The sequence below is a fragment of the Aulostomus chinensis genome, chromosome 19 (assembly GCF_037954235.1).
Source record: "Aulostomus chinensis isolate RoL2024-O1b breed Wild chromosome 19, RoL_Achi_v1.0, whole genome shotgun sequence".
In the NCBI taxonomy this organism is placed as follows: domain Eukaryota; kingdom Metazoa; phylum Chordata; class Actinopteri; order Syngnathiformes; family Aulostomidae; genus Aulostomus; species Aulostomus chinensis.
In genome coordinates, this window is record NC_141338.1 from 4928422 (window position 1) to 4952199 (window position 23778).

Here is a 23778-nt window from a genome sequence, read left to right on the forward strand (position 1 = left end):
GGTGACTGGCTGCAACTTCATCTTCCCAAGGCAACCGACTCCTTTCACTGTGCACTGCAGACTCCTGTCATCTGCTGTATAAATTCAGATTGGAGCTGCTGACGTGAGGCTGGAGAGGAGGTACTTGCCACAACCACCGGTAAATACAGATGTGTCGCAAAATGAACCCGGACTGAAATTTGACTGAAGTTTGTTTTGAATCTTAGATCAAAATCTCAAACGGAACAATTTGCATGCTTTTTTTTTTTTTTTCATCCTCCCAAAACACATGTAACAGCTGCATATACCGTAATGTAATACACACACAGCAAATGCATTTGTACTCGTGTGATTCTGTGAGAAATATTCGTGTCAAATTGTGCCAAGGAGTGTGTGGGTGGTTATCTGCAAGGTCACAGACAAGTGTACTTTAACAGACAGCAACAGGACGGGGTCAGGGAGGAGGGTGCGAGTGATGGGGCTGTCTCAGCTGACTGTCTGCACGCCGTCCCAGAGAGCCCTGGCCTCTGAGACGTGATTCCTCTGCTAACCACTAACCTGTTTAGTAGAGCACCACCTGCCTGCACAGAGGTAAAGGAAACCAGAGGATAGAGCACATTCCGGGCAAGCTTCCACAAGTCTGTGGGTGGTGGATGGAGAGATGGTGAGACATGGTGGAAGAGTGGATGATGATAGAGGGAAGGGTAATGGAGAGCAGCTCAAATGAACTCTTCTGTCACTCAAATAGATAATCAATATTACTGAAATAAGGAGGAATTTAACACCATAATTGTTATGCAGTAGGGTATTGCACACAGCCTGGCCTGGAAGTGAAGAATAAGCGAGGGACTTGACTTGATTTAACGTGCTCCGAAACCACAATAGACCAGATTCCAATTTACAACCAGATGTTTACTGTGAACGTATCAGATTATTAGATGGACCCACCAATAGGCTGCTTCCGATCACCCTTAGATTAAGAGGTTGTGTTTTTTAAATTATAAATGCAATAAAATGCTTTGACAAATCCAAAGACTGGTATTATTCAACAACATTAAAACACTTGAATAACATAGCAGGACACAAGTAAATCATAGCAGTATAATTTACTGTTTTACACAAACGGCCCTCAAATCGAACAGGCTAGCACACAAACACACCACTCCCTCCCGTTATTTTCTTCCGTGAGAAACAAAAATCACTAAGTGATTGTAATGTCCAAACGCTGTCATGGAATCACTGGATCAATAAGATTTAGTGCACCATCGGTCAATATTTGCTAAGTAGATGTTAAAAGATCCACTGGATCCATCAACAGCATCTCTCCATCTCCACCTAAGTGTCTGAGGAGGAAGTCAGAAGCCGTGGAAAGAAACACAGAGCCTCCATTCGTCCCTCTACGCTCTGATGTTTTGTTTTTTTTAATTTTCTAAGACTTTTTGACGTTTGACAGGCACACAGACCAGCCAGTGACATCAGCTCTCCAGCGTTTGTGTTAAAGAGAGACATAAAGATAGAGTAATCAAGTATGAAAGGGGCTGGACAGAAGAAGAGATGGAGGACTGCTGCTTGAGAGCTCTTCTCTCCTGTTGTTCCTATTGACTCTGTGCAACCGCCTTCAGGGCAGGAGAGCGCAAATGACTGATTCAATTATTGACAACGCTCGCCGCCCCATCATGAGCATATGCTCCTCTTTCATCTCCTCCCAAGGCAGGCAGGGTTGAGGAGCTCCATCATAATGCTACTGAATGTCTCACACAACTTACTTCAACCAGCTTCCTTTCACCATGGTGAACTGAAACTGCCATGTTCTAACCTTCAATTTGCTGATGCACATCACAATTTTCAAACCATTGAATTCATTGAATGCGAGCCCGAGGAAATTAGACATCCTGGTGTGAGACATGCATTCTCTCGAGCTTTGGTTGCAATTCAATGTGGCCTATTAAATCATTTTCAGATTTGAGTACAACCAACCTAAATGTGTCTTTGTCCGTCATAGAATGTCCATAATCTTCTGTAAATACGTAAATTCTGAATGCTTGAGTGTAATTTGTGGGTTTAAATAAAGCTTTCTGAAAGGGTAAAACCAGCTAGATGGCTATGCAGACTGCTTCTTCCAAGAAATTACATTAAAAATAAGAACTGTCTGCAAGTAGTCAGTCAAGCCCAATGTAAAAATGATGGCGTTTTTCTTTGAGACAAACACATCTGCCCCACAATCTAATATGTGCTTACTTGGACTATGCAACACCACTCCAGCCTGTTTGGTGAAAACTGGCAGCAGAGTTTTGGCGTAATCCTGCTGACAGACGGACGACATGGAAAACAACACATCTTTGGAGGAGGTGGTCAAAACAGGTTTCTCACACTTTGTGCCAGGAGCAGTTTTGGCCCCTGGCACTGTAGTATTTGGGCCCTCGCACACTCACTCATGCCAAAATGAAGAGTTCCATAGAGTGGAACGGTGGGAGGTAAAAATACTGATGATAGTTTGATTTGTGGCTTGAGGGAGCAGGCAAACATTACTTCCTGCATCCCCTGGGTGGCGCTAATAAGCACACATTTACTTTATATCGTGTTACTGTACAGGGCGGCACGGTGGTGCAGTGGTCAGCGCTGTCGCCTCACAGCAAGAAGGTTCCGGGTTTGAGTCCCGGCTCGGGCACAGGATCTTTCTTTGTAGAGTCTCCATGTTCTCCCCGTTCCTGTGTGGGTTCTCTTTGGTACTCCAGCTTCCTCCCACAGTCCAAAGACATGCAATTGGGGACTAGGCTATTGATACTCTAAACTGAATGACTGTGAGTGTGAATGGTTGTCTGTCTATATGTGTTGGCCCTGCGATGGACTGGCGACCTGTCCAGGGTGAACCCTGCCTCTCGCCCGTAGCCGCTGAGATAGGCTCCAGTCCCCCCGTGACCCTTAACAGGAATAAGCGGAAGACAATGAATGGATGGATGGATGATACGGAGCATCGTTTAAAGACCTCATAATTTAATCTTGATGTTAATCAAATGTTTGTTACATTTGAGTTACTTCCTGTAACCACTAGGTGGCACTATGACTTAAATGCATCTACCGTGACATTTGGGAAAGATCTGACCACGTGGCCTCCAGTTGCAACAGTTTCCTGTTTTTGTTTTTTTGTTGTTTTTTTGTTTTTTGGAAATGCCAAATTTGGCTGGGTCACCATGGTAACGTTGTTTCACAAGGCAGATCACATTACAGTCCCTCATCATCAAGTTCAGATCTGACCACAGTCACGCTGGATCTGATCAACCTTCTACATGAAACACATCTCAGTCTAAGAGGTCATTTCCTGTTGCTGCTGTGACTAATCGGTCCCAATTGTAATGGGTTCTTCCTTCAGCTATGATACACCCAAATCCTGCTGACAGACCAAAACTAATCAAATAAATAAATAGACAACTTCCTTTTGCAACTATTTTTGCAACTAACCCTGTTACAAATATGACACATATGTATACGCAATCTCCTCAAACTGATGTGAGCTTAGATGGTTTCTTTTTTTTTTATTTCTTTCACGTTTAAGTCTTGCTGATTGAGTGTTAAACTGTGGCTGTTTTTCCATTCCGCTTTCCAAACCGCCGGTGGTTCCGACCTCTTGACCCCAGACTCGAGTACCCCCCCCCCCCCCCCCCGGTTGCGGCACTGGCCCTCTTCTCTACATGTGTCTGATCAAATGCTCTGCTCCACTTCATCAGCTCTCAGTAAATCAATGTACATCAGAGAGATGATCTATGACAGAGTAATTACATGGAGACAGAGCACAGAATGACACAAAGAGATGGGAAAGAGAAGTGGATTCCTCTCCTTTTTGTGCAATATTACTTGTTTGATTATTACACACACGCGTGCACACACACACTCACACCCACATATATATATATATATATATATATATATATATATATATATGAATTTCTATAATATGAATTTAGTACATTATGTAAATGTGAGAAAGAGCAACATCCTGGAAGGTGAATGAATATTGCATAACAGGTTTAGTCATCCAGAATGAACTAGTGCACAACATATTGGAGCATAAACAACTGCATACGCTCAGCTCTCCCTTGCAGTCACTTATTTACCTTCTCGTGCTGTTTCTCCATCTTGCATTCGCTCTAAGCCATTTCTCCCTCCAGCTCCACTTGAATACCCAAGTCTGCGATAATGACCTCCAGCTGCATTTGTCACTCTGTCATACCTGCTCGAGGTGATTGGTTAGCAGGCTCTCATCGAAAAAAGCACAGCTGAAAATGCATGTATGTACACAGATTGTGCACTTATTGTATATTAATGTGCATACAATTGTATTCTCATGCATGCGAGCATCCTCCCCTCCAGGATAGAAAAAAAAAAGAATCACTGTTTCTGCATACAAATACAGACCAACACAAATGTCAGTAGCATAACATGGAGACGTCGAGCTCTGCTTTGTTCTGGAGGGCTCAACAGGAGGCTACAATCAAGAAGAGCACCAGCTGAGCTCTCACACTGAAACCAATCTCCATACCGCAGTAAACAAGTACGAAAAACCATCAAACTATTTGTTTGCTAAACCAAATATGGCTTTCTCCCATGAAGCTGCCTCTGAGGAAAATATGTTTGCTTCACCGCTGTACTGTGCTCTGTTTTCTACAAACACATTACGAAAATCTCCCTTCCTGTACTGGATGGCTTTTATCTTCCTGTACTCTTGAATCATCATCCTGATGACTCTGTACATAATTAGTGCACTGCCAGCAGTGCTGAAACCTAACTTGGACCTTGCAACCCACCTTACTGCTGTGAGAGGTGGGTGTGACCAAACAGTGACTGGGAGAGTACGTAGAAGAAACCGCTGGGCTGGGCTGACATGCGGACCCACTTCAAATAATGTCAGAATGTTTACAAGATGTGGGGTTATTTCTCATTAGTCTGACTAAAACTGGAAACATCGTTCCGGCTGAAATCAAATTTTGCTCTGACAGAATAATATAATGCAGTTCAAGTCTGACTTATCTGTCCCAAAATGGCCTAGAGGCATTCTGCACACATTCCATATTAACGCTTTAGGTTGAAGAGCGCAGGCAGGGAAGCATCGTTGTGGCAGTTAATGAAACAAAACAATATATTTCTAGACAGATAGGAGGAATGTACAGCTCTGTCAGGCTGAACATTTGTCTTACGAGTCTACAAATTTAACTCCACCATTCAACAGGGGCACCGCAGGCTGACTTGTTTGTGACTAAAAAGGTCAACTGGAGGAAAGTCTGATAGCAACCGGCTCTCAGGGCTCGACTGCTCTGAACATTTTTCGTCCAGTTAATTGATTCTTCCCCAGTGCCAAGACACTGACAGTGGTCCAAGTTAATGGAGACACAAAAATTAAGTATTGTAGGGCCATGCAGCTAAAAAGTTACTCACACAATTACCAGAGCCAGCAGTGTAGCGTCACGATTAGCATCTTACAGCTATTAGACGTTGCTACGCTGCAACATAACAGGTTGGGTGTACTGCAGGCCTGACCAATTCAAGTGGGACATCCTGACGTGAAACTTGTACTGATATTAGGTTTTTATTTCATGTCAGGATGTTCTGCTTAAGTTTTTATCATCGTCTGCAAAACAGTACTGTTGACTCTGGGATGTGATCAGCGGTCTGACTGTTAGCATGATAGCTCACACACTCGTGGAGGGATAGGGATAAAATTCTGCTTCGCTGATCAAATTCATGTTGAGGGACGATCGGTTTAAATCTAGAAATGATGATGTCATATCTGCTGATGTCACATCGCCTTGACTGATGTATATGATCTCAAAGCGCCCTCCGGTTAAGCATTCCACTTGTCATTGGGTGTCTAATTGTCTTCCCCAAAGAGGTTACATAATCCCTGCTGTTTGTTTATCTGACAGAATTACGTAAAAACTGTCTCTGATTTTCGACAAACTTGGTGGAGGGGTGTGACACGGGCCAGGGAGGAACCACTACATCCATTAAACATAGTGGTTAACTGAGGTCTTGTCTCCGAGAGCATGGATGATGTGTTATTGCCTTGGCGAAGGTATAGGCTGGCTTTTAGGTTTAATCCCAATTTTATTTCAGCCTAAAATCAGGTTTAAGTTATTGTTGTTGTTTTTTTTCTAAAATTCATTCTTAGGCTCGACTGAAAATTGACTTAAATGTTGAAATTGTGAAATAATTTCTGAGGCTGAAGTCACAGAAAATTTGAACACAGACAGTTTATGACTAAAAAGGACTTTGTATTCATCAAAAAAAAAAAAAGTTTACAGAATTACACTGTAACCAAGGAATATCAGAGTAAAGCAACTAAGTGGTCCATCCCCCAATGCTTGAGTGAAATGACTAACAAGCAAGAGTAACCTTGCAAGACAATATTTCTATGGAGAAAGGAGTCGTTGCTCTCTGAGACTCTTGCCCTTCCAAACAGTTACCAGACTCAAACGTACGACTTGGCCTGAGAATGTCAGTCCAAATAAGCCACAGCTCGGCCAAGTCATCTGATTTGTGTTAGCTGGCTGCCCTCCGTCACACAGGCCAGCTTTGTGTGGTGTTGCTACATTTAGGGTATAGTCAGCAGCACTGACAATCCAAGCCCCGTCTTTGCCTTCTTGTCTCTGGTGTTTAACATCAAACACAGCTCTGCATGAAAGCCCAATGGGAGTTAAAGGCAATTATATAATAACCAGTGAGTATCCTGGATGTACGCAGGAGGTTGTAGTGAGTGCTCAGGAGAGAAGCCTCCCTTGCATTGTCACTGACAGAGATGAGGACAGCGCCGCTGGACAGCACACAAAAGCAGAGGAGTGTAAACAGTCTCACATCCTCTACATGCAAATTCACAATCATCTCCTGCTGCATGAACCCAACACACAAAGGACAACGAGTGACATGTGAAAAGCAGGATAACACTCACCAGGCATTGTCAGAATTCCACAGAACAATCGAAGGCAGGCAGAGAGAGAAACCGAGGCTGAGCCAGAAAAAGAGAAGAGGGGGAAAAAAAGAACAGCAGGGATGGATGAGGGTATTGGTGCTTTCAAAGCTCCATTTTTTCTCCCCCTGCCACTGTTGCTTGCCTCTCTTCCTTACTTGTGGTTCTCTTCCTCCTTCTCTGCCTGACTCCTTCTCTCTTTCCTCCCGCTGCTGCTTTAAGGCAAGGGGTGGAGAATGAGCGCTACAATGCTCCCTCTCTCGCTCCCTCTCCTCCTTTCTCTCCTGTATACAGCATGCCCTACTTCCTGTCTTGTTTCTGGAATCGGGACTCTTGTCATCCTCTGTTGTCTTTCACTTAACATGAATGAACTTAATGGTGACTTTGATTGGGGACCGATGACGATATGTCCCCTTTTGTCCTCTGCTGTCTCTCTGTCTTACTAGCTAAACCTCTCCCTTTCTCTGTCAGTGATTGACTGCACCTCCCATCTCCGTCTCCTTGCGCAGGGAGGAGCCTGCATATGGTGTGTGGGGGATCATGTGTGTGTGAGTGTGTGGGTGTGTGTGTGTGTGTGTGTGTGCGTGCGCATGGTGCAGCCCAGCTTGGCCCTGCCCCCCTTGTGTGTGTGTGTGTCTCCAGTTGGAGTGTGTGGGTGCGTGCTCTTTGTCCTGTCAACTCTGGTGCGAGGTGAGCTGATTTCCCTGTCAGCCACCACTGCTTCTACTGCCACTGCTGTTGTTAGGGACGGGGTGGGCGGCGGTGTCGCCAGCCAGCCCAGAGGGTGGGAGGCTCAGCTGGGGCACTCACGCTGGGGCTCAGGCAGAAAAATACATGAGGAGAGAGCTCAGCTTGGCAGAAAGACTTAACCGACAGGGCCAGCCAAAGGTTTGGTAGTAGAGAGACTGGAATGTGAGTGGGAGGGTTGTGCCACGCTCAATTTGAACTGGGATTGGTAGATTGGCAGAAGAGATGCGGGGTGAGAATGAGGCTATTTCTAGAGCTTACACACTGGCAGAGCTGGCACAAGGGGATAAAGGCCAGAGCAGGACACACAGATAAAGCAGCTGTGGAGAGCTATTTCACAAGAGCTTTAGCCACTAATCTCTGCGCCCTGCATGTTGTCTGCAATGATGTCATCATAAATGACATCACCATTACCCCTTATTCTCCTGGACACACACACACACACGCACACCAGTTCCATTAATGCACAAATTCTCATACAATAGGGTGTGGTAGAGGGGTGTATTACTGAGTCCCGCATTCACATCCATTCTCAACAGAGCCACATTGTTGGGTCTAAAATTACCAAATCACGAGTGACTGTGTGGCTTGCAGCTGGCCAAGTGTTTCCCCCTGAAGCTGACACCGGTCTGGTGACTACTGGTTAAAATTTTAACCAATCTTAGTCAAAAGTTTCATTTACACTGCAATTTTACTCAAGAATCAACGGCAAGTGCTGATACAACTCTAAAGAGTACACAATACAACTACTTGCAACAAGAGTGTCCCACTGAAATCCACCTGGTGGTTCTCCAACAAAAAAACTAAATCTAAACTAGTATTAACCACTATGGGACAAACAAACACCCTACAGCCTGTTGTGCAGTACAGATTGAAGTTCTTCTACTTACCATGAGAGAGAGCCATGAGAATTGAGTTCATGTTTTTGTGTTTACTGAGTTACAACATGGTAAATGCTTTCTTGGTTATTCTGGTTGGCGCTTGTGAAATTTTGAACCTGTTTTCAAAACTTTAGTGTAGTTAAGTCAAGCCCAGTCAATTTTATTTCTACAGCACATTTACAGACGGCTGAGCCGCACCAAAGTGCTTCACATTAAAGTGCTTGAAGTGCAATAGACACAGGACTGAAGGCAAAAGGAAAAGACATTGACTATAAGAGTTAAAATAAAGTTACAAAAAAGGTAATTTAAAAGGTAACAGGGATTAGGGGACATATTCACTAGCAATTGAAAAAAGCAAAAACGCTGAAACCCGGCTCCATTTAAACTTGGGAAACAAGTGTGCTATTAATTAACTTCAGCCAGTGTTGGACACAAAAAAAAAGGAACATAACAGCTACATTAGTCAACTACTGTTGAATCATCATCTCATGCCTCCAGATGTAAAGAAATCAAATTATATTAAGTGTGTCTTTAAAGCCAGTGAAGACACACACACACACACACACACACACACACACACACACACACACACACACACACACACACACACTCATTTTACAACGAATCATTTAACTTCTGAAAAAAGCCGCCGTTCACTGGAGTGACACCATTAGCGTGAAGTTGCAGACAAGTCCTGATTCGGCTCCATGTCACAGTCAGATCACCAGCTTACTACATAAAGTGAAGGGGATCTGACAACATCACACCTGTAATCACATTCACCGCGTCCCTGTCTTAACATGTCCACCTGCCACAGCTTTGGCGACTGCTGGGCCCGCGGGTGGCTCGCTGACTCCAGCAGAAGTGAATGTAACTGATGCACCTACAAGAGAGACAGCCCATATAAGATTCTGCACACTAGCGTGCGCTCACGGCTTGTGTTCACAAGGCATCATCTCAGGTCACCAGAGTTGGAGTGCACGGGTTCTCTTCCTCTTAGTAAGCCAGCGGTCTGCAGATGTCATGCTCATGTTTTGTCAAGAAACAGCAGGAAAGGAGAACTTTGAGCACAGACCTTTCTGCTCTGTCTGTGCATCAGGTGCCCTGCATTTTATGAATAACGGAAACTTTGCATGTCTTTTATTACTATGGCTCAACAACATTGCACATAATATTCTCATCATGCATTTAAAAATAGGTTTGTTTTGTTCGGGGCAGCATGTTGTCTTGACTAGACCTCTCTTCTCTGTATGCAGCGTGGTGCAATAAGAGCTATATTGATTTATGCGCATACAATTGACACAGTACACATCCCCGCTCTCTCTGGATTTCAGGTGAAAAATGATGATTGTATTGATGCGATTAAGAAAAAAAGTCAAACAAAACAAAAAGAAATCCTGCTGATTTTAACTATGAAAGTCAAACGAATGCTTAATATTCTAATGGGAGAATGGGAAATGTAAAGGACGTGTTGTTTTAACTGGAGTTACAGTTTCCAGACCTGCTTTTAGGATCTGCATTTTAGGGTTTTATCTCGAGAGATTCTTCCACTATTATTCTATCAGTCAAAATCTAGAGAGCAACTCCTTTTAGTTTGACTCAATCCAATTAAGTAAAACCAAGTCCGCTACCCCCCCCAAAAGAAAAACAAACCCCACACACAAAGCCGATCTCTAATCATTATCCTTTTTATCAGTGCAATTAGTTGCACCTGTTTTCTTCTACCAGCTCGGCTGACGCCATCATTCGATCATCCTCAGCACTGAGGCCGCATCCATGCAGGGTCTCGCAGTTTATGCAGCAGTCCGGTCGTGAGCTTCTTCCTTAAATGTACTGGCCATGAACCCCAGATCCTAATATCACTGCGGCTACAACAACTTGCTACTAAAGTTTTAATGATATTCAGTGTGAGTCCTTTATATTCAAATTGCTGCCCTCAAATAAAATCATGTCTAACACTGTAGCCTTTTTCTGAAGCTATCTAATTTGCAAAAATAACCAATTTTCAACACCTTTGAAGGTTATATTACTGGTCTCACAACACACTCTACATCTACACAAGTGATATTATGAATGTGAATGCATCTCCCAATGACCTTGGGACCTTTCTCCTGTGTTTATGTCTCCCTGCTGCCAGATGCAAGTTCCCCGAGCAGATTGAACACTTCTGGTTTTCAGTGATGCATTTTAGATCAACTGAACATAGAAACTTTGAAAATGCCTTCAATGACATTTTACTGTGTTGACTGTTGTTCAGAAAAAAAGGGCTCTGACAAACTCACCATATGTCCCCAGCACAGCACCAAACACCATTAGAAACAAACTAATTAGTGAACATAGTCAAGCGTTTAGCACCTGAAGTAGCTGAATTCTGCCCTTGTTGCCACGCTACTGCTGCCGGTTCCCCAGCCTCCTCTTGTACTGGCATACTGTTTGTTATTTCTGAATGTTTCTTGTTCTCTGTGTTAGTCAAAACTTCCAATCTCAGGCTCTGCCAGTGAGGTTTGTCATTTCAGGGGCAGTCTTTGAACTGCTTGAGAGCATCACATGAGGAGAGGCACCAGACAAATCGAATGCAAAGCAGTTGCATTAAACTGTTGAGAGAGGCCTGGTACTAATGAAGTTATATCCTTTTCCAACTGTACATACCCATGTGCAGGTACACAGGTACTCGTTATCCCACTGACCCCTTTTCCTTCGCGAGTAGAGACTTTCTGCTTCTCTTTTTCCCCCTAGTGTGTTGTGTTTGTGTGTGTTAGAGGAAAACAAGGTTTCGTTGGATATCCACTCAAACTCAACATCAATGAATGATGATAGAAAGCTACTTGAATGCAGACGGAGTGAATATGTGGCTTAGGTGACAAAACGCCTTAGAAGTTAGTGCCAGAAGCAGACCACAATCACTGTGTCGTTCACCCAGGTTTGTGTTTACATCAGTACTGATCAGAACCAGAGCCGTTCAACACCCGTATTTACTCATTTCATCCTGATTGATCACCAATGAAACTCTTTTCCATGACAGACAAAAGCTGGATGTTTGTGGGTTTTTGGCCAGTGGAAAACAGGCTTCAGATTCACTGCGTGGCTTGTCTACCAGTGCCTGTGTCTGCTGGATATGCACACAAGAAGCTGATCTCCTTGTTCATATCCACTCTTTGGAAAGTATGTAAATGTTCAGCAGCTTGTTGCGCCGCTCCGTAATAGCCAATTTGTTATTTATCAATGATGTGTCACAAATTTGGAAATGATATGTTCAAAAATCAGTGGATCAAACATCATGATGAAAATCGGCTCCGTTTCGCAGAGTTCCCTGCACAATTTGAAAATAAATGCACAATCAAAAACTGAAAGTCTGACCCAGATGCAATTTCAGCGCACAATATCGTCCAAATAACGTCTTTTGTATAGCCGGGTTTTGGCCATTCCACTGTGAAAGAGGTTCAAAGACAGCCATTGTCGTGGATAACCATCTCACGATGTGACCAACGCAACGACCCACGTCTACAAACAAACCACTCGTAATACGGCAGAAAACATTGCTGATGCCTGCACTTCAGCAGGTGGTATCATCATACAGCCTGCACTTAAGTCTTACCCAGGACTTCAGAACCATGTGAAGCTAAAACCACACAGATAAGATCATTAAAATCTCACAGTAGCATGACAGGCTACTCTGATTTAACCGGTTCCATTTGAATTTCTCTTCTACTTCATTGTGTGTTCTTGTATTTACAATTAAAAGAGGAGAGGATGCAGTGGCAAAAACGCTGTCTTACTGGTTATTTTGCAAATATTAGTCGGAGGGACATGAGAATATGGCGTAAAAGTGATGAACCTCTTTTGGCGTTCAACGTAAACGATCAGGAGCGAGAGGGACGAGCTGTGAGCAGGCAGTGAGGTACACAGTCGGCTCTGCACCTTGGTGCTTAAATGTTTGTTTCGAACTAGGTCACACTGCACCAGCGGAGCTGTGCTGCTGTTATGCGACATGCACCAGTCTCTCTTATAATTAAGTTAATTCACTTGAGCTGCATGTGATAAATATTACAGCAATCGTTCTGACCAGCAGGAAATTGGTATTTATCAAAAAGAATTATACATAGCAATGCTCAGATTTTTAAAAGTAAGAGTCAGTAGCTCTACTGTGTGTATTAATGCATTGAACCTAATTAAAGATCAAAACCAAAAACATTTATGGAACTTTTAGAGTTTTAACAGGTGAAAAATTTAAATAAATCATATGAAATAGCAAGAGAGTGGCTAAACTCAGAATGAAAGGACGCTTCAGCAGAGTTCATCCCCCTTCCTCTCTGTCAGTGCGTCTCTGGGATAAATGAAGACAGTAAATAAAGACCCGGGTCACACTGGCCGCTGCCCTAATACAGATGCACTCATACGCCGCGACAGTCTGACCTTGATGAGGCAGCGTCTGGAGGAGCCATTGTGAGTGGTGGATAATGAAGCACACCAGGAGCCCATTAAGCTTCATCAGTGCTGAGTCAAAGTTCCAAGCGCTCCATCACTAAGATTTATTGAGCATCTTTATATTACAAAAATAAGGTTGCAGTGATACATTCAGTGGTACATTAGCTGATCTACATTATAGGCTCCTGGAAGAAAGCATACATTATACACAGTAAATGTTTCCAGTGATGCAGTATCTCTTCCTTCAGTGGCATGGGTGTGGCTGACTCTCCAGGTCTCTGCTGCCTCTACACACCTGGTTACAGTCTTCACACCTGAGCTAAATCATCTTAACTTCCAAACCAAGGAACAGAACTGAGGTTAACGCCGAGTCCGCTCAAGTATGAAATCATGTTGCATTTTGAAAATGATCTGCACTGACGAGAATAGCAGAGAGAGTAACTGCCAGTATGACAATGGGACTGAAAAAGATGTTCTCCCTTCTATTACTGTATATATAAATCCACGGACTCACAGGTCAGTCCCTACACATTCTGAGACTGATGACATTCTTTGAGGTTTCGTTGAAAGAGGTAGCAGGAACCAAGAGTTTAATCAAGCACTGCACAAATAATTCAATATCCTGGCAGAGCTTCAGTGACATGCGGCAGTAGCGGTCGGTAAACGCCGTCCTTCCTACCAGCAACGGGGGCTTATAGGAAGGTCACTGAAGAAGACAATAATATAACATATTCCCGAGTACAGTTTCCCAGGGAAGGAAGACCTTAGAAAAAGGGCCGACTCACATTTTTGAAGACAGTGAAAAAGTGATGTGCCACAAAACTGAATGGATGCTTCTTAGGCTTGTCGTCTTCTCCTTGGGGAACGATGACTCATTTGGCTGTTGGCTCATCATGATGACGGTGGCTTTAATGGAACGTCTGAAAACACTGGTGGACGGTCCTTAATTATGCAACATGTGAGCGACTATTAGGCAGACAATCTAACAGTAGATTACACACATGCAGAGACCGCAAAATTAGTCCGAGGGAGGGTGGCTATTACAATGTCACACCGGCTTGTTAGTGAAAGGAAAGTGGTGAAAAAGCATCTCCAGATAATTTTGTGAGTCTGTAAGATTCAAAGAACCATCTGGACAAACACTTCCACTCAAACATTTTCTGTCAATGTGTGCAATGAGTGGATTCATTTTCTCTATGACCAATTTATCTTGCTTTCACCAAATACTAATCAGATGTTAGTCCTTGTAGGCGCTGACGTTTTGCAGCAGCTTCTAATATGCGCATACGTGAGTGCTTCCCAGCATCACGACTCCACCTAAAGGACCATCAACATGCTGACTCTGACAAGCCTGACTCTTACTCCTGATGTTTATTCACACACTGATCATGGTGCTGCCTTCAAGAAGTCTCCACAGTTTCTAATATTTATGATATCTCTGCAGGTTAATAACTAAAAGGCTTGTGTCCTGAGTGGATTGAAGAATGGCGTGAGTGAGTAAATGAGTGTTTGCATGCATACTGGGATGCGCAGGGCACCGCTTTGATGGGGCCCTCAGTATTCCTGTCACGCTCCAGGCCCTATCCATTACAGCTCATTACCCGAAGAGAAAATGAAAGCGAGAAGACCCTTGGCTACGCTCGCCCTGGCCCACCGAAGGCCCTGCAGGGTTAAACATCAAGTGAACCACCAAAACCCACCAGCTGGCCAGGGGTCAACATCACTCTGATGGCTCCAAGTATGAATCTGCTGCAAATCATGGAGACAGTAAAGTGATCAAAGGTAGCAAATTACCGCAGAGCCTCCTAGAATACGTTGAAGGTAACGCAAGACTGTTTTGTTATGATGCGAATTGCACACATTCTGTTTAATACAGGGATGAGAAAGGAGCACTTCCTCTTAATGGAAGTGAAATGCTTTCTAAATAAGCTGAGCTGTGAGGTGGAACCAATGCCAAGTGAAATCTAATTGCACATTAGCATATTATAATGGAAACTTCAATTGGAAAGCTAGCTTGAATTTGTTGGAAAAATATGGTATTGTTGGCTGAATCTTCAGGGATCAGTAGATTGTTCTTGAGGGGAGGGTGCTACAGTTGCAAGAGCGCCGCTTAATTTCTCCGGTTTCCAAAAACAGACTGCAATAATGTAGTTTGTAATCACTTTCATAAGCTGCTGGTGTAAGACCTTCAAGCGTCTGTCAGCTGTGTGTCCACGTTCAGTAACAGGATTTATCACATGTTTGAACAGACAGAGCCACATTTATCTGACATAATGAATGGCGAAATTGATTAAAACTAGAAATTCCACACTGCTGTTGAATGCTTCTGCAGTGTGTCCGTCAAAGTGACCTTCACCTTTAACCCTTAACACTTTTTTAAGCTTGTTCATGAGTCCTAGCTGATGTTTGAGGCAAATTTGAAGAAATTCCTCTGGGAATATCGCAGATATCCCATGAAAGAGAATGGGTTGGATGGAAAGACAGACAATCAGAACTAACAATGCCTCCCGGCTACAGCTTTCACTGACACAGAGGCATAACTAAAAGCTGCCCTGAGAATACATACTTCCACCAAGAAGTGTGATTAAATTCTATTTATAAATTGTCTTCTCACTGCAAATACACTGAACCTCTTCAGTGATATTGCCCATCATGTCTAAAATATAGAGTGTATGATCAAGGAGCGATCCAGATGCTGCAACGTTCTCCTCTCAACCATTCAATACGTCCATCGCCATATCTTGAAAATGGCCATGAGTCCAAAATTGAAGCACTTGTTTCTTGTTAATAATGAAATGAATGAAATGTCATCAGATTATTTCCAGTGGTTGTGGAGATTCCAGGATAACGTAGACCTCCACCGAGACAATATGGCGTCATTGGATCTGGATCGATTCCCAAAGTCTGATCATCCTATGAAATGTAATCAAAATCGATGCACCGTTATCCCGCTAACAAACAGACAAACTAAAGGCAGTGATCACATTTCCTCCTTTATCAGGGTTCTGTGTTTTTCCAAATGATTGGCTGGGGTTGAGGCTCTTTGTGCGACTAACACAAGCAGTGACTGAATCATTCAGAGGACTGGATTTATCTTCAATGGTATACTTCAGCTTCCTAGGGGACGCCATGTACCACGGACTCTAACCCTGAGATCAGTTGAGAAAACAGAAACCGAAAGACACAAGTGTTTGAACCCCTGAAATGAATAGGCATGTCTGTCCTTGATCAAATGAAGAGTCCACTTTTTATGGCAGCAGGACATAAGCCTTTCCACAATAACACCCACCTCTCACAACACTCCATCAATAAAGTCCTCATTGTGTCTCAAGCAGAAACAGATAAGCGTTGTAATCATCAACAAACGAGAGATTAAGGTTTTTGATTCTATTGATGAGCTCATTGACTGCATTCTGCTCTGTAATAATGCAGAATGGGAAATGAAACCTGCTCTGTAGAACGCATTATTTACAGAGGGGTTGTGTTTCATGAACACAAACCCTACTGATGCATTGCAAATGAGATGGCAAGGGAGGGAAGATGCCAAAAAGAGGAAGAGTGGGAGAAACGTGCCTTCTTCCTCTGCCTAATTAGACCGCTGCACTGAGTATAATGAAAGCATTGCTGTTGTTTTTCAGATTCAGAGGAACTGGACGAGGGGAGCGGTGGCAAAGACGCCGAGGAAGAAGATAACAGGCCTGTGTTGCAATCAGAATGGCTCATGTTTTACCAGTCCGCCATCTTGAATGTACAGCAACGCAGACAGACCCTGATTGACCTGTCGGTGCTGACTGACTAACGTTACATATACTACTTATGATGTTTGAGTTGCAATTCAGTCATGAAGTTACATGCTTTGTTTTTTTTTCATTTTGAGTGTTTATAAGAGATTAAATATCGGGCAAAATAACATGTTACAGCACTTAAGAGTATGAGTTTCACACTGTACACAGCATGTTAGGCTAACCAGTTAGCCAGTGCTAACAGGACTATTTGCATCTGTTCTGTATGGAACTATAACATCTAGACTCTATTTCAAAGATAACAAACAAAAAAGCGTATGCAAAAGTTTAGATCATCTCTGTTGTACATCTTCATTTTCATTCCTGTGTCATGTCTTTTAATTTTATCGGGCAAATCAGGTTGTGACAAACATTAATGTAGTTTGTCTGAGTAGCAGTGTTACATGCAGCTGTCAAAGATGGCGGTCCCACTTCAGCATCTGCAACAATGAGCTGAAACAAATCTGACAGCGATGCAAATTTTGGTAGCAACAGGGTGAGTGTAAAAAAAAATAAAATAAAAAGGCTTAAAAATGTGAACAAGAGCAGGAGTGAGGAGGAAACTGGTGGTAAAGTAGCATGGAATTTATTAAAAAAAAAAAAAAAGAAGAGCAGTGAGAGGTGAGAAGGTGATCTGGGGGCAAGAGAGAGTGCACCGGATTGGCTTGTAAGTAGCAGGAACTGAACTGCCGCTACAGTGAGAGCTCCAAATATAACTGGAAGAGAAGCAGGAAAGGACAGGGGGCATATACAGATAATCTAATAGGCACATTGAGAGTGAGTCAAAGGCGGAGGCTTATAACATACAGGGTTAATAGAGGCTGGGGGCAGGGAGAGCAAAAAAAAGTGAATGTCAGTAAGTAAGTGAGATGTGGGGGAAGAAGAAGGGAGGGACAATACAAAGGGTCGGATATTACAGGCGTACCACCTGGGGAATGTTTACAGAATTTAATAACTCTAAATGTCATGGCTTTATTGGATTTATGGATGGATGTCTCTCTTTCTCTGCTACTCTCTTTCCATCATGCACATACACACTTCAACAGCCCCACCTGCAACAATTACCTTGGTACTCATCGGTGCAGTGTTATGGAAAGATGAGCGGAGGTTTCCATCAAGGGCTCTTGAATCCTGTTACAGGAAGCTATTCAGAGGTACAGGCTAAAGCGTCTTACAGCACGCTCGAAGCACTACTTAACTTCCTCATGACGTTTGGTTTTTTTTTGGTTTTTTTAAATTGCACATCATGTCTGTCAATCCAAAGCATTATATGAAGTGAGAATGTGGAAACATACTAGCTGTAACCTGCAGCATGCAGAGGGAAGAAGTTGTGATCGCAGCACTGTTTCATGACCCAGTTGTTGACTTAGTGACCTTGTTGGGCCTGGAGCCTGACTGATGCGTCTGTTTGGACGATTTTTGCCACTCATCTGTATCGGACGATATGTAGTCCGATCGGTGCGGTCATGAAAAATACTTCTTTTGCAGAACATAATTCATAAAAAAGATGCCCGGGGTAATTCACACAGGCATCTTCTTTTCTTGTTTCTTTAAACTTTCTTTCATAAGAAAGCGTTTGTGAATATTTGATATATGCTGGTTCTATCTTGTGTCATCTTCACTTCATCTGATAACTTTTCATTCTCCGTTTTTTTGTTGTTTGATCTTCTGTTTTCTTTTATGTTTGGGGCTTGTATTTTTATCTTTTTTTTTTTTACTATAAAGCACTTTTTGAATATGAGGTGCTATATGCATAAATAAAGTTTATAATATGGGACATCAAAGTTAAATGAGAAACTGTAAAACCCTGCATTAACTGCACACCTCCTTGCACAAAACACAAACAAATCAAGGATGTTTTGGCCGATACATTTATCAGAAGTCATTTACTCCAAAATTTTGGAATGGCTTTAAATATCCTGCATAGGTCAGGCTCTCGTCAGCACACAGTTGATTATTTAATATCAATATAATAGCAATAGCAATATCATCATTCATTGGTTTCATCTCCATATTAATAATTTTGATATTTTTTCGCTGCTTAATGCTACACTATGTTCACCAGCTAGCTGCTAACTGTGTGTTGATGGACAGGTTTAGTGTATGGTGGATTTTTAGAGGTTTTAATTTCAAAACTGCCGTACTACGGTAAAAGAGCAGGGGAGCAAAACCATGACGTCGTAGCTAAAGCCGACGGAGCTGCACAGCGACGCTGCTGACATCACACGCGGCCGGCCATTTGATACGTTGTAATTATGAACTAGAATCACCCCCTTGTGGTTGTACGCCTCTGCCAACCAGTCCAGTTGCAGTTCAAATACATGTTTGTCCAGAGTCCTGTTATATATTCTCTGTGGTACAGATTTTAAGTCACTTTCATAAAAAGTTGAATGTTTTAGCCCAGTCTCATCATTATTGAAGGTGTTACTGAGAAAGCATTGAACACCAGCAAGAAAAGTGCTTTTGCAGACCATTATGTCATACTGAAGTTGATGTTGGATCTTTTTTTTTGGGGGGGGGGGGTAAAATGTCACCACTTCATCATCTTGTGCTATTAAGACTTTTGTGTGAAATTTTGCCATAATTAGCATGTGAAAAATGAGCGGCAGTCCTTATAAAAGTAAAATTATTTTCAACTGGGAGCTGGAAAAAAGCTCTCCGAGTTTTTGTGCCGTTGAAAGTTGTCAGCGCTGAGCTTCACAGCTCATGGAACTTTATAGGACCTGAATATGACTAGTTTTTACTAATATTAAATCAAAGAGGTAAATCAAGACAAAATACAATAAGACACGGAGACACCAAAAGGATCATCCTGGCACTGTGCTGAAGGACCAGCATGTAGAAGTGGTCAAATTTACTGAACAATTACATGTGGAAAGAATTTAAATCTAAAGAGAATGGGGCTCTGACCTCAAGAAATCTGTTTTTATTTTGTGGTATTTTGTATTTTTTATGCGCAGATTGCATGTTTCCTGTCACCTTTCCATTCTTTAAGTGCTTATCTTTTAAGGAACCTCTCCAACCATGCACTTAGAAAAATTCTGTACAGGACAGGAACACCAAGGACATGACCTTATAAGGAGAACAGTAGGGTCTAGCACACATCAACACATAGCATTCCATGTACGAAATGCAAAAGTAGACAGCATATGTTGACCAATGTCAAGGGAAGGAAACGGGGTGGAATATGGGTGTAATACAAAAATATCAAAGTTTAGTTTGTGAGTGACAGGAAAAAAAATTTTTGTTCCTGCTTCGCTACGGGAAGAATCTGTCCATGAGTCACTGGTGCCAACAAAGCTGAGAATTGCAGCATACAGTAGATGAATGTGCAATCACAGAGGAAGAATCAAAAAACACACAACAATCAGTCAGTTCCAACCAAACACAGCTGTGGACATCAAATTCCCTCCAGAAAAATCTTCACCTTACATAACAAAGGGCTGAATAGTGAGGGAGACTGAGAGTGAGGGCCTGGTGACAGCAGTAATGTCATAAATGATTTGGGTGTGGCTAGGAATAGCTGTCGAGGGACTTTACTCTGTGTGTGCGCGCGTGCGTGTGTGCGCGCGTGCGTGTGTGTCAGGATGCCTTTATTTATATAGAGAGTGAGATTTTGTTGGTGTGGCCGGATGTTTTGTGCCCAGTAGGAACCCAGGACTGTCAAAACAAACAAACAAACACACACACACACACACACACACACACACACACACACACACACACACACACACACACACACAGTCTAATACACTTAGTGCGAGAACGAGACATAAATACTTACAATGGCCAGGAACATCTGGCATGATGCAACAAGGAGGAAACCAGAAGGTGAGACACAAACACATGGCGAGGGGAAACTCAGCTGGATCGTAGGTTTGCTTGTCTACGTTTTGTTCTTGTTGACTATATTAGATTTGGTTGGGTGATTTGGCATGTTGCATTTTCTTGTAAACAAAATATATGATTACATTTAGAGCTGCTCCATAAAACACTCGGTGGGTTTACAGGCAGATTTGCAATCAGGCAATTTCATTGGACTACTCTCGTTGTCCCAATAAATAACAGAATAGAAAGAATGGATTTGCATGTCCACCTCCGGAACAGTAGGTGGTGGTATACCCCATAGCAATTCGTTTCAATGAGTCTGTCTTCCGTTTCATCTTTCACATTAGATACCAAACAGTTTAGCAAGCTACGTTTCGTTTGAATACCACAGCGAGACCTTGGGAACCCCAACCACACTATCAGGAATGTTAGTCCAACTTGAAAACTCATGACTTCAACCTGACTTAATGCATTTACATGTCCAGTTTTAGTCGGACTAAACCAATAAAGTGGCCATAATGTTGCTTTAAAGAAGATTTTAATGCATTCAGGGAGGGTGAAAGTGGTATACACGTACATTAAGTGCACCTAAGCAAAGACAAGAACAACAATCCTGTCAGCTTATTATTTGTCACTTAAACATTCATTTTTAAATCCCTATCTGTCAGGTGTTGATTGAGTAAATATACTTAGAACAATTTGGGGTACACACAAATACCAGCATCTCAGCAGGTATTGATCATGTTTTAACATATCGCTATCAGTCCAAAGAGCTCAAGTCTCTTGTCTTCTTTTTGCTCATCATCATCTTTCACAACAATGCATTATATTTAGATTCATGGGATTTTTAAAAATAAGACAATTACTGTCTTTTCTTTATTTTCAATTTCAGAAAAGTTTATATTGTGTGCTAAACATGAATATTAAGTCAACTTGATTTTATACAGATAACATTGGCACTGGTGAATATCAGGTATCAACCAACTCAAATGCAAGCTATTAGTCCAAACACACACCCCTGAGAAGAGCGCCAGAGTGAATCCCTCTGTCCTCTCACAGCTCCCTGCTGCTGCAGGATCTAAAAGCCCACAGATTGTAACTACTACGCTATCCATCAGTGTCCATACGAGGTCGGCATGGATCAGATGGGCGAGCAGCAGCTAGAAGGGGTCAGATCATCTCTGATAAAAGCACAACCAGTAGAGAAGATCAGAGCTGCGGAGAGCAGCAAAAGTACAGTGCATCACCAGGTCAGTAACCATAACAGAGTGGAAAAACTCAAGATGCATTTTAGAAAACAACAAACAACCTACAATTCTCTGCTGTCAATGTAATTTATATTTTCAGGCTGCCGGCATTGAACTGCATAAAACAAAGACCTCCAACTGGAGACTTACAAGCCAATGATATGGGGACAGGTTAAGTAACGAGTTTGACTTTTATCAGGAAGCTGCAGCTGTAACTGGGTGGGCGGGATCCATAGGAGAACTGTGCGTTTAAGGGACTCAAGGAGGATAATATCCAACCTAATCTACATGCATTAGATCTGTGTTTGTTCTGCAGGTTCACACTGAGTCCAATGTCTGAGCACCTGACAGTTTATTAAGATCTGATGGTAGATTCGAAGATGACAGCGTAGACTTCAAGAGAAGGAGCAGTCAGTGATTTATTGTAATTATGCAGATAAAGATCAGATTAATAGTTCCAAACACTGCAGATTCAAAACTAGACACAGGCAGTTGTCCACTGATCAACCACCCTCTCTGTTCATCAGGAAAATGTTACTGCACACAAAATCCATCAAGGCATGTCAATACTAAAGATTTTGTTAACGTCAATAACCCAATATGGCAGCTACAGGAGGCAAAATAATTCCAATCATGCATCAAGCTTCCGATCTTGTTGCACATTTGACTAAATTATGAAGCAAATCCATTAAGGCACAGACAAGAACAGAATAGACCAGCTGGCTGCTAGTTAGCTTAGCGCAAAGAAGGGTACAGGGTGGAAGGTATTAGCATATTTCTGCTGAAGGCCGTTTTGGGAAAAACATTTCTCATCCACTACTAGTAATTGCGCTAAGCTAGCTAGCGGTCCTGCCTGGGGGTTTTATGGCAAATATACAAAATATGTGCATTTTCATGAGAATTCATGGAGACTGTTATTGAGTGATGACACAAACGAATGAACGGTGGTGGTTACAGGTGAAAAAACAAAGAATAGATGAATTTGCATTTATATTCCAAGTAACGTGGAATTACTAACTTGTTACTGTTGAATCCATTGATCAGTTGCTGCTGAACAGAAGACCTTCAACATTTTAGTCTGCAACTGTCATTGTAGTCTCAGTTGCCTATTCTGTTGCCATAATAATCTCATGTCGTGATGCTGGATGATAAAGTACATCAGGAGACATCTGAGGACCCTAAAAACTGAGTTGCTTTCAACATATAAATAGATACAGTTTATTTTAGGCAAAATAATCAGTTTGTTTTGAGTGCTGGTGAGTGCACCTGTGCTGTGCTGTGCTATAGATAGAAGTACTCGCTGAGTGTCCAGCCTGTGATTAACACAGATGAATATTTCATTTTGTAAGTCCAGCTGCTCCTCATCTGCAGGTCCCTCTCCTGAGACCACCTCAGGCTAAAAGGCCTAATAATGTCATCACAGCTCTCAAACACACACAACATTTGTCCACAAGATGCTGAGTATCTGCTCCCTTTTGTTCTTACTGTTGCGGAGACTTTATGGCAACAGCTTCTGACCACTTTCAAGTCCTTTAACCAGCGACACATTCAACCACCTGATGTTTACCTCCATGTGTTCCTACCCCTTCTACCCCTACAGTTGCTGCTAGCGCCAAAAGTAGCCATGCTAGCACCGCTGACATTCATGCTAGCTCTGTCAAACATGGTACTGGAAGCCCTGTAGCAGATGGCTGTAATAACCGCGACTCTTCAGCTGATGCACTGCTTCCACTGTAGGTGTTTGCTGCTCCCATGGGCGTAGGGCCAGCTTGTTGCAAGGTTGTTTCAAACAGTTGATCCGTATTTGAGTAACGTAGGTGACATGTTCTGCGCTAAAGGGCCTTATCTTTTCTGCACTTGGAGGAAATGGGCATAGGTCCGATGTGGGCCTGTCCCCAAATGACGCGACCACGCAACTGCTTTGGCACGAA

The 23778-nt window shown here is 42.6% G+C and overlaps 1 protein-coding gene across 10 annotated transcripts in view; it reads right to left on the minus strand.

Moving 5' to 3' along the window:
- dab2ipb (DAB2 interacting protein b) overlaps positions 1-23778 on the minus strand; it is a 171502-nt gene that overhangs the window by 58348 nt on the left and 89376 nt on the right. The window contains exons 1-2 of one of the 10 annotated variants that reach the window (XM_086186546.1): positions 7096-7404; positions 6920-6976 (exon numbers count right to left, since the gene is read on the minus strand). The exons of the other annotated variants lie outside the window; for them this stretch is intronic. The gene's annotated coding sequence lies outside the window, so the exon portion shown is untranslated. Of the gene's footprint in view, positions 1-6919; positions 6977-7095; positions 7405-23778 lie in introns of those variants that run through there. 10 annotated transcript variants of the gene reach the window in all.